The sequence below is a fragment of the Giraffa tippelskirchi genome, chromosome 1, assembly GCF_054371585.1.
Source record: "Giraffa tippelskirchi isolate mGirTip1 chromosome 1, T2T-mGirTip1v1.2.pri, whole genome shotgun sequence".
NCBI lineage: Eukaryota > Metazoa > Chordata > Mammalia > Artiodactyla > Giraffidae > Giraffa > Giraffa tippelskirchi.
This window is the reverse complement of record NC_137275.1, coordinates 15,287,884-15,297,784: the sequence shown is the minus strand read 5'-3', so window position 1 is coordinate 15,297,784 and position 9,901 is coordinate 15,287,884. Positions and strand designations below refer to the sequence as shown.

At 39.7% G+C, this 9,901-nt stretch overlaps 1 pseudogene; it reads right to left on the bottom strand.

Moving 5' to 3' along the window:
• Window positions 1-7,316: 7,316 nt before the first annotated feature.
• On the bottom strand, window positions 7,317-7,593 carry LOC145515381 (ragulator complex protein LAMTOR5 pseudogene; annotated as a pseudogene).
• Window positions 7,594-9,901: the final 2,308 nt, after the last annotated feature.

Genomic DNA, 9,901 nt, shown 5'->3' with positions numbered 1-9,901 from the left:
TATAATGCTTGAGATGTTTGCAGATTCGATGGTCAAAGTCTTCTACCTAATTGCAATAGTCTCTTTCCCCATCATGCAATAATCCCCTCAAAGTCCTTCTCGGGCTTTCCTGGTGGTTCACTGGTAAAGAATCCACCTGCCAATGCAGGAGACACAGGTTCGATTCCTGGCCCAGGAAGATTTCACATGCTGCAGAGCAACTAAGCCCGAGTGCCATAACTATTGAGCCCGTGCTCTTCAGCCCAGGAGCTCCAACTACTGAGCCCATGTGCCAGCTACTGAAGCCCACACACTCTAGAGCCTGTGCAATGCAACTGGAGAGTAGCCCCCGCTTGCTGCAACTAGAGAAAAGCCGACGCTGCCTTCAGATAAGTAATGGGTTGATTACATGAGAAATGGATGGAAGTTTCTATACATTGCCATTAGGTAGAATTGTGATCAATAAATGGAAGCTTCAGGAAAACCTCAGCACAACCTACTGAAGAAGTGTCTGGCAGCATTGTCCAAAGGTGGAATGGGCCCCTTACAAGTGCCAAGGTCCAGACATTATGTGTATGAACCACTAGACCAAGAGCATTAGACAGGTTGTTGACAGTAAACAGCCTTGATGTACTCCTTTTCCTATTTGGAACCAGTCTGTTGCTCCATGTCCAGTTCTAACCGTTGTTTCCTGACTTGCATACAAGTTTCTCAAGAGGCAGGTCAGGTGGTCTGGTATTTCCATCTCTTGAAGAATTTTCCACAGTTTATTGTGATCCACACAGTCAAAGGCTTTGGCATAGTCAATAAAGCGGAAATAGATGTTTTTCTGGAACTCTCTTGCTTTTTCGATGATCCAGCAGATGTTGGCAATTTGATCTCTGGTTCCTCTGCCTTTTCTAAAACCAGCTTGAACATCTGGAAGTTCACAGTTCACGTATTGCTGAAGCCTGGCTTGGAGAATTTTGAGCATTACTTTACTAGCGTGTGCTGCTGCTGCTGCTGCAAAGTCGCTTCAGTAGTGTCCGACTCTGTGCAACCCCATAGACAGCAGGCCACCAGGCTCCTCTGTCTCTGGGATTCTCCAGGCAAGAACACTGGAGTGGGTTGCCATTTCCTTCTCCAATGCAGGAAAGTGAAAAGTGAAAGTGAAGTTGCTCAGTCTGACTCTTAGTGACCCCATGGACTGAAGCCTACCAGGTTCCTCCATCCATGGGATTTTCCAGGCAAGAGTACTGGAGTGGGTTGCCATTGCCTTCTCCGACCCATTGGAAGATACACACATTAAGAATTTTTTTTAAGAGGGCAAAGAATAAAATCAGAATAATCAATAAGCAAAAGAAGTCATCCTTTCATTAGAATGTCCACATGAGAAAGATACGAAAAGAACTCTAACTCCCAAACACCAGATGTAGCTTATGCTCCTTACTGCATCCATCTTAAAGCATTTATGAGACCAAAAAAAAAATGTGAATTCTCCACCAGTGAAGTATTTGATGGCTGAACATTGTATAGAGCAATGAGAGACTTCTCTGAAAGCCATAACAGGAAACTCTGAATGGATATATCAATCAATCTAACATAATCGAGACAATAACAAGGTTCTGGAACAGCCAAAAAAAAAAATATGACAGCTGATTGGATTTAAACAACTTGTTTAGAGGAAAAAAAAAACTGCTTTGCAGATCTGTCAGTGACTTTCATATTCCAGCCTCCATGACCATGAAAGCCACACAAAGGGTATAATTATATTTCACAGAAGCTGTTCTTGTTTTAAATCTGCCCCTAATATAAAGCAGCGAACAGAGGAAATTGTATTTAATAAGACATCTGACTTCTAAATGAAGATACCCATTTTTCTTCCAAAATAATGTTAATTTGGTTTGTAATTGAAACATGTAGTTGATGTCATTTAGCATTTCCTGTCCCAGAAAATTGTTTACAAAAGAAATACATCAAAATACTTTCAAGCTGCAAGATTATGCTTTTATCTAAAGTATGACAAGACTGAATAGATATTTTGACATTAACATCTTCCAAGATAATTTAATTTATTTTTATACATGAGATTATATTTTCTTTAACTAAAATGAATAACACAGGATATTTGTTTTGCTCTTTGCTTTATTCTATGCTATCTTTTCATTTTAATATTTATCTAGTCATTCATTCATTCTATCCATTCATTTTCTCCAGAATTAAATGTTTTTACTTACACCTCCCTCTGTTAAACAAAACTCTTCACCTGCTTCCATTGTATCTCCTTTATTTTTCCACTGCTTTCCTTTTCTCTTATCCCCTATCTTCCTCCTTCTTTATTCTACCTTTGCAACCAAAAGGATTCATAATTGTTCACTACAAAGGGAAAGAACTGAATGCTAGTGGGGGGAATTACTTTGCATACAGAAGACCCTCCTATAGAAAGACACTTCTAAAATGTGTCATCATAGAAAACAGTCAAAGGTGAAGTAAAAAAGTAATAAAAGATGGCAAAATAACCCAAAAGTCAAACTACTCAAATCTAGAAATTATGATTAGTGGTTATTACAGTCACCAAAGCAAAGCCAGTTCTATTCTTCCTAAAATAGCTATTGATATTTTAGAATTAAAATATTTAGTTCCTATAACACTTTAGCAATAAAATTGGATACTATGGAGAATTCACCAAGAAAAAAATCTTACTTCATAAGTATTCTACTAATCTCTTCTTGCAAAATAAAAAATAAATTCATGAAAAGTGAATAGAGTGGAAGCCTGCACCCAAATCCATCTCTTCTCAAAATAATTGACCTCTCGTGTCTTCTTTAAATTATACATACAGGTATTCCTGAGTTAATCTTAAAAGCAGAAACTTACAATTTAAAATAAAGTTGATTACATGAAAAAGGTTGTTTCTTCAAAATGTAAAGCATTGTTTCTGTCATTGTGCATGTCATAATATGTCTGTTTTGAAGATCAAATGGAGTATATTTGCTAGCATGCTGCAGCACCCCTGGCTTAATTAAAATGCCTGAAAGATGCTTTTAGCCTGCAGCAGAAATTGTTATATAATTACTCTAATGCATCTGCTATGTTTTCACTTTTATTTTTTCTAACAAAAATGAACCCAGGTGATTTCTGGGTAACTCTAATATGAATCAAGAAGGATAATTGTAGAAAATGAAAGTGTAAACAACATATATCGAGTTCAGAGTAATTCTAGAACTTTGCCTTTGAATACAATTACAGTCATTTCCTTTTTAAGAGTTTAGGGGGTCTGTTATAGTTATGAAGAAATTTTCCTAGCAATATTCATCAGAAATAAACCAATTGTCACAAGAAACTTGTATGTATCAAACTGAGTTACAGGACAGGAGGCTGAGTGCATTATATAGCAAATTCTAATCTCAGCTGTTTTTAATATTTAAATTGATGAACGTTCCAATGGCTACATATGTGTGCCTAGTCGTGTCCAACTCTTTGCAACACATGGACTGTAGCCTGCCAGGCTCCTCTGTTTATGGAATTTTCCAGGCAAGAATACCGGAGGGGGTTGCCATTTCCTTCTCCAACCAATGGCTAAGACGGTAACGAATCTGCCTGCAGTGCAGGAGACCTGGGTTCAATCTCTGAGTCAGAAAGATCCCTTGGAGAAGGGAATGGCAACCCACTCCAGTCTTCTTGCCTGAAAAAATCCCATGGAGAGAGCAGCCTGGCGGGCTACAGTACATGGGGCCGCAAACAGTCAGACACGACTGAGTGACCAACACTTTCACTTTCACCAAATTCAAGAATTCTCCTTTTTAGAAAACTAGAACTCTGAGAAGAACACAAACTTAAGTCATCAATAGTTCACTTTAGTTCGTTTAGATACATTTTTTTCAGTAGACTAATAGTATGTCTTCTACAATTTTTTCTCACAATATTTTTAAACTAGTAAAAGTAATTATTAATGATATTTATGGATTTTAAGAAATCAAGTATTTATGGCTTAATAGTTTTATTCAATTATCGATATGTATACATCTGAGAGGAGTGGTTTGGCATTGTGCTTATAAAAGATTAGGAAAAAAAAGTGTAGAATACAGATAAAAGATACAGTTGCCGACTTTAAACACAAGGTGAGATTCAGAAATATGTAAGAGTCCAATACAGACAACCATATACAGAGAAAATATTCCTGGCATTTTTCAGGGGAAATTATGTCATTTGTGATTCACTTATATTTGGCAATGAAACTGCCATTTCTTTGGATGTTCTGTCCAGGGCTAGTGAAAACTGAAGTCTTTCCAAAATGTTTACCTAGAAATAATGATCTTATTATAGTTTGAGACCATAAATGTTGTGTTTTTCTTTGGAGGGGGTCAAAATCAGCCATATTTAAACTGATACCATATACTGAGGCAGGAGATAGATGGGCCCCAGGCTTAACAGCCAGAGTCTGTCCTCGTGGATGGATATCCCAGATGAGGAGCAAGAGAAGAGCTGAACCCTGCTCAGATAAGAGATAAAAGACCACATATTCCTCATTCTCGAAGTCAAGGAGAACTTCCCTACTACATACACACAGAGAATCCTAAAAGATGATGCTGTTAAAGTGCTGCACTCCATACGCCTGCAAATTTGAAGAACTCAGTAGTGGCCACAGGACTGGAGAAGGTCAGTTTTCATTCCAATCCCAAAGAAGGGCAATGCCAAAGAATGTTCACCCTACTGCAAAATGGCACTCATTTCACATGCCAGCACAGTAGTGCTCAAATTCCTTCAAGCCAGGCTTCAACAGTACCTGAACCGAGAACTTCCAGACGTTCAAGCTGGATTTAGAAAAGGCAGAGAAACCAGAGATCAAATTGCCAACATCCAGGGATCACAGAAAAAGCAAGAGAATTCCAGAAAAACATCTACTTCTGCTTAATTGACTACACCAAAGCCTTTGACTGTGTAGATCACAACCAACTGGAAAATTCTTAACGAGATGGGAATACCAGACCACCTGACCTGCCTCCTGAGAAATCTGTATGCAGGTCAAGAAGCAACAGCTAGAACCGGACATGGAACAACATACTGGTTTCAAGTTGGGAAAGGAGTACGTCAAGGTTGTATATTGTCACCCTGCTTATTTAGCTTCTATGCAGAGTCCATCATGAGAAATGCTGGGCTGAATGAAGCACAAGCTGGAATCAAGATTGCCAGGAGAAGTATCAATAACCTCAGATATGCAGAGGACACCACTCTTATGGCAGAAAGTGAAGAGGAACTAAAGAGACTCTTGACGAAAGTGAAAGAGGAGAGTGAAAAAGCTTGCTTAAAACTCAACATTCAAAAAACGATTATCATGGCATCTGATCCCATCACTTTATGGCAAATAGATGAGAAAACAATTTAAACAGTGACAAACTTTATTTTCTTGGGCTCCAAAATTACTGTGGATGGTGACTGCAACCATGAAATTAAAAGACGCTTGCTCCTTGGAAGAAAAGCTATGACAAATCTAGACAGCATATTAAAAAGCAGAGACATTACTTTGCCAACAAAGGTCCGTCTAGCCAAAGCTATGATTTTTCCAGTAGTCCTGTATGGATGTGAGAGTTGGACTATAAAGAAAGCTGAGCACCGAAGAATTGATGCTTTTGAACTGTGGTGTTGGAGAAGACTCTTGAGAGTCCCTTGGACTGCAAGGAGATCAAACTAGTCAATCCTAAAGGAAATCAACCCTGAATATTCATTGGAAGGACTGATGAAGAAGCTGAAACTCCAATACTTGGACACCTTCTGCAAAGAGCCAACTCATTGGAAAAGACCCTGATGTTGGAAAAGATTGAAGGCAGGAGGAAAAGGGGATGACAGAGGAGGAGATGGTTGGATGGCATCACCAACTCAATGGACATGAGTTTGACCAAACTCCAGAAGATGGTGAAGGACGGGGAAGCCCAGCGTGCTGCAGTCCATGGGGTCACAAAGAGTCCAACACAAGTGAGTGACTAAAGAACAATAACAAGCACAGAAAGGCTCCTTGAAGGTCAAAAAGAAAGGGGGTGTCATCTCATAGTAATGATGTCAACCTGCTCTTAGGCATCTTCACTAGAATCCATCTTGAATGCACAGAGGAGAGGACCTTGATATTAATATACCAAATACAAACTCAGAACCAGGCAAAGCAAGATGACTGGCCAAAGGAAACCTGGAAGAAATTCCCCATAAAAATGATTCAAAGTGATTCACCTTAGAGCAGTGGGATTGAGTTTTTCAAAAAGAGAAAATGGAAAAAGGAGGAGATCTATGTATATGTACACTTCCTGGATGGCTCAGCAAGTAAAGAACCCACCTGCAAAGCAGGAGATGCAGGAGACATGAATTCAATCCCTGGGTCAGGAAGATCCCCTGGAGACGGGCATGGCAACCCATTCAAGTATCCTTGCCTGGAAAATCGCATGGACAGAGGACCTTGATGGGCTACAGTCCATGGGGTCACAGAGAGTCAGACACAACTAAGGGACTGAGCACGCACGCATCTTTGAATGTTTTTGGCGTATCACAGAAATCCAGTTATTATTTGTTAGAGATGAATGAAGTAGCTATACAAAACAACTGTTGATAGATAAACTGAGGCATATTTCATTTTTTAAGCAAATGAGCAAAAATTAATTCAAATGAGGCAGCACCAAACAGGAAATGGTTGAGAGTACTCTTAGACAGACTCTTGGCAGACAGGAGCCAAGGGGAAGACATACAGAGAAAGTACAGATATAAAGAAAGGAAGTTATCTGATTGGCTACAGCTTAAAGCGTAAATTGTTTGTGACTGGTCGTCCTTACATTTTCGATTTTGTGACCTTAAGGCATTTGCAGGCTAAGATTTTGTTTTGCTTACATAAGCCACCATGGCATTAGAGCCACCAACGTGTAATGGTCTCTCATTTAATTAATTTATCACTACATTTGGTCATTTTTCTGATTGATATGGAAAGTTCTACAAATTGTTGGCAGAGGTTAATCAGTGTTAAAATAGCTTTCATATATAATAATTGAGACATCCCAAGACCGAATCTATAATGTTAGAATCAAAATACTGCTTTTTTTTTCCTCCAACCAGGTTTACTAAACATAACAAAATTCTATATACAAGGTGACCTAAACCCGCTGTTTCAAAATGTGGTACTTTCCTTAACTAGTATTTGATAAGTCAAGCCACAGAGGGTCAAAAGGTAACTTACTCTAAAGTTAATAGGAAAGTGCCCAATGCCTATTACATGAATGGTCTAATTACTGGAACTCTAGTATATTATATTATCTATAAGATAATTAACATAAGGTACTACTGAGTGCCTGTGACAGGCTACGGAGCAGTGATACAAGACATCAGAAGGCCATTTTGTACACGGCCACTGGGATACCCTCGTGTTTCTGGAGCATAATATTCCCACTATCTGATTCTAGACACACCACAGAAATATCAGTGGGGTATGAGGTTAGCTTAGCTGCTTGCTGGGCTAGAACAGATAATCACCCCCACATGCTCATCTGACAGGGTTCTGTGGCAGCCCAGATTGAGTCCTTGTAAATCTGTGCACAGGACTCCAACAATGGACGGATCTTCCATTGTGTCCTGCAGGTCCTGCTGCAAAGTAGCCTCCATCCCGCCATGTGTCGCCTCCTTTACGCCACACTGGCATCAGATGCCCCTCAGTCGGTCACATGACACAAGTGGTCAATATACTGCTTTTAGAAACAACACAATTTAATTTAGCTATGATTATATAATGAAATGGAACCCAAAAAAAATAATGAAATTGGAGTTATTGTTAACAGAGATGCAACAGGTGTCCACAATTTCTATTACCTATCATCTCTGGCAGAATATCCTGTGAATATTTTCTTGCACCCAATGTCATACTGGTCCTTGAAACTATTTTTTTTTCTTCTGTCATCATCACCACTGACCACCTCACCCCCCTGCATCACAGTTTAGCTCACAAAGCTGCAAAGTGTGCTGAAGACTAAGTATTGACCAACCCAGTACTAGACACAAAGTGAGCATTCCACCAAAGCCTGACCAGACAGACATATAAATGAAGGGATAGATAAGTGAGTGAACACATTTTGACAGAGATTCAGGAGCCTCTGTCTGTAAATACTCTCTTCTACTCTGACATGGGATGAAGAAAACAAACATTTGGAAATGCAAGCGATCAAATGTGTAACCACGGGCATCAACATCCAGTCACCCTAATCCCTGCCAGAGTCCAATTTGTGGGAGACAGCTTTGAAGCCAGAGACTTTTTACCATGAAAGTTATGGAAGTGGAGGAATAAAAACTTTTACCGCTGTGATTCCCGCCTTTAAATTTCTGTTTCTACAACTCGCAGCTGAAGTTCCTCTTGTGTATCCCCTAATTAGTCTCCTTTAAAATAATTGGTGTTGTTCTCGCCTGTTACTTGAGTGTTGTCCCTAGCTGTGACACAAAATGAACCTTTCTGGAAGTGTCTCCCCAGGAGGGATTTAAGTGCTTAAGGAGGCTTATTTATTCTCAAGGCTGAGCAACCACTTAGTCCATTACAATGGAAACAGCGATTTCAAGGCAAGTGTGCACTGCGAAAAACAGGTGCCTGAGAATGCGGCTGTCTTACAGTTTTAAGAAGGCAAGAAATTCAAATTAACCCCATGAAGTCTTCTGCTGGAAACCACTACTCACACAAGCAAAACAATAAGCACTTTCTGCTCAACTCTGGACAGCTTGATTCTCTAGGTTCTTGGCACTTTCGGTTATTTTCTTTTACTACTTCAAAGTCAAGAGGAAGTAAATCATGAAGCTTTAGTAATTCTAAACAGAAAGCCACAGCAAAGAAAACAGTAATGAAAGAGAAGAAGGGAATATTGCAGGTTATTAGAAATCAAACTTTACCTAAAAATTAAAATTCATTTCACACTATAGTGGGTACAATGTTTCAATCTAGGAGAAAATTCATTTTAAATTATTTAATGCTGACCTTGTTTATTCACAAAAACTCATTAGCTTAATAAAACAGAGGCTTTGTTTGCCAGGTCGCACACTCCTGCCTGGTTCATTTATAGGGCTAGAGGGCAGACTGACGCTGTCTTGTTGCTCTTAAATTCTCCCATGCGCCTAACACAGTGATAGGGGACTGTGACTGGGGAGTTGAAATTTAATAACACCACCCAAAACCTAGTGCTACTGCATTTCACTTCAAACAATAGTCAGTCCAACAACATAAATCCTGCTTGTAGAATGAAATGCTATATGAAGTCACGTCCCAAACACCACATTCCTCTTTTCCTTTATGCCTCTTCCCCAATGTCTACTGAACAAAAATGCACAACCTGAAAGCTGCGAGTTACGTTTTATTCAGTGGACAAAACTGAGGACTTAAGTTTGGAATACAGCCTCGGAAATACTGCTCCAAAGAGGTACAGGAGGAGCTGGGATACATGGGAGTTTTTGCAACAAAGACCAGGTAGTCAGAACCTCAAAAGATTATTATTAAAGAAAACCAGCCATTTCAAGTTAAGGAATTTAGTGCTTTTCTGTGTACGGGAGGATGTAAGAGTCTGGGCTCACTGAAACCATGCCTTTGATATGCACCTCAGCTCTCTGAAGTCAGAATATCCTGTGCTTTCTCATCCTGAGTCTCCCCAGGGTGCATGATGGGGGAGGGGCGGACACATCCTTTGTTTACTGACACGGCAGGCAATATGTATTCAGTGACACCCGTTCATTTCTATGTGCCACACAATGTGTGTATGTGGGGTGGGGGAAGGAAGAGAAAGACACAGAGGAAAGTTTCTGCTATCCTAGAAGACCACACCTTCTCCCAACAATGAGAAATTTATTGTGGATTGATTTGCCTCTTCCAATAAGCAGTGTTTGGACAAAAGAAATGTCTTGAATGAGGCATCTTCGAATTACAATGGACTGACTCGATCAA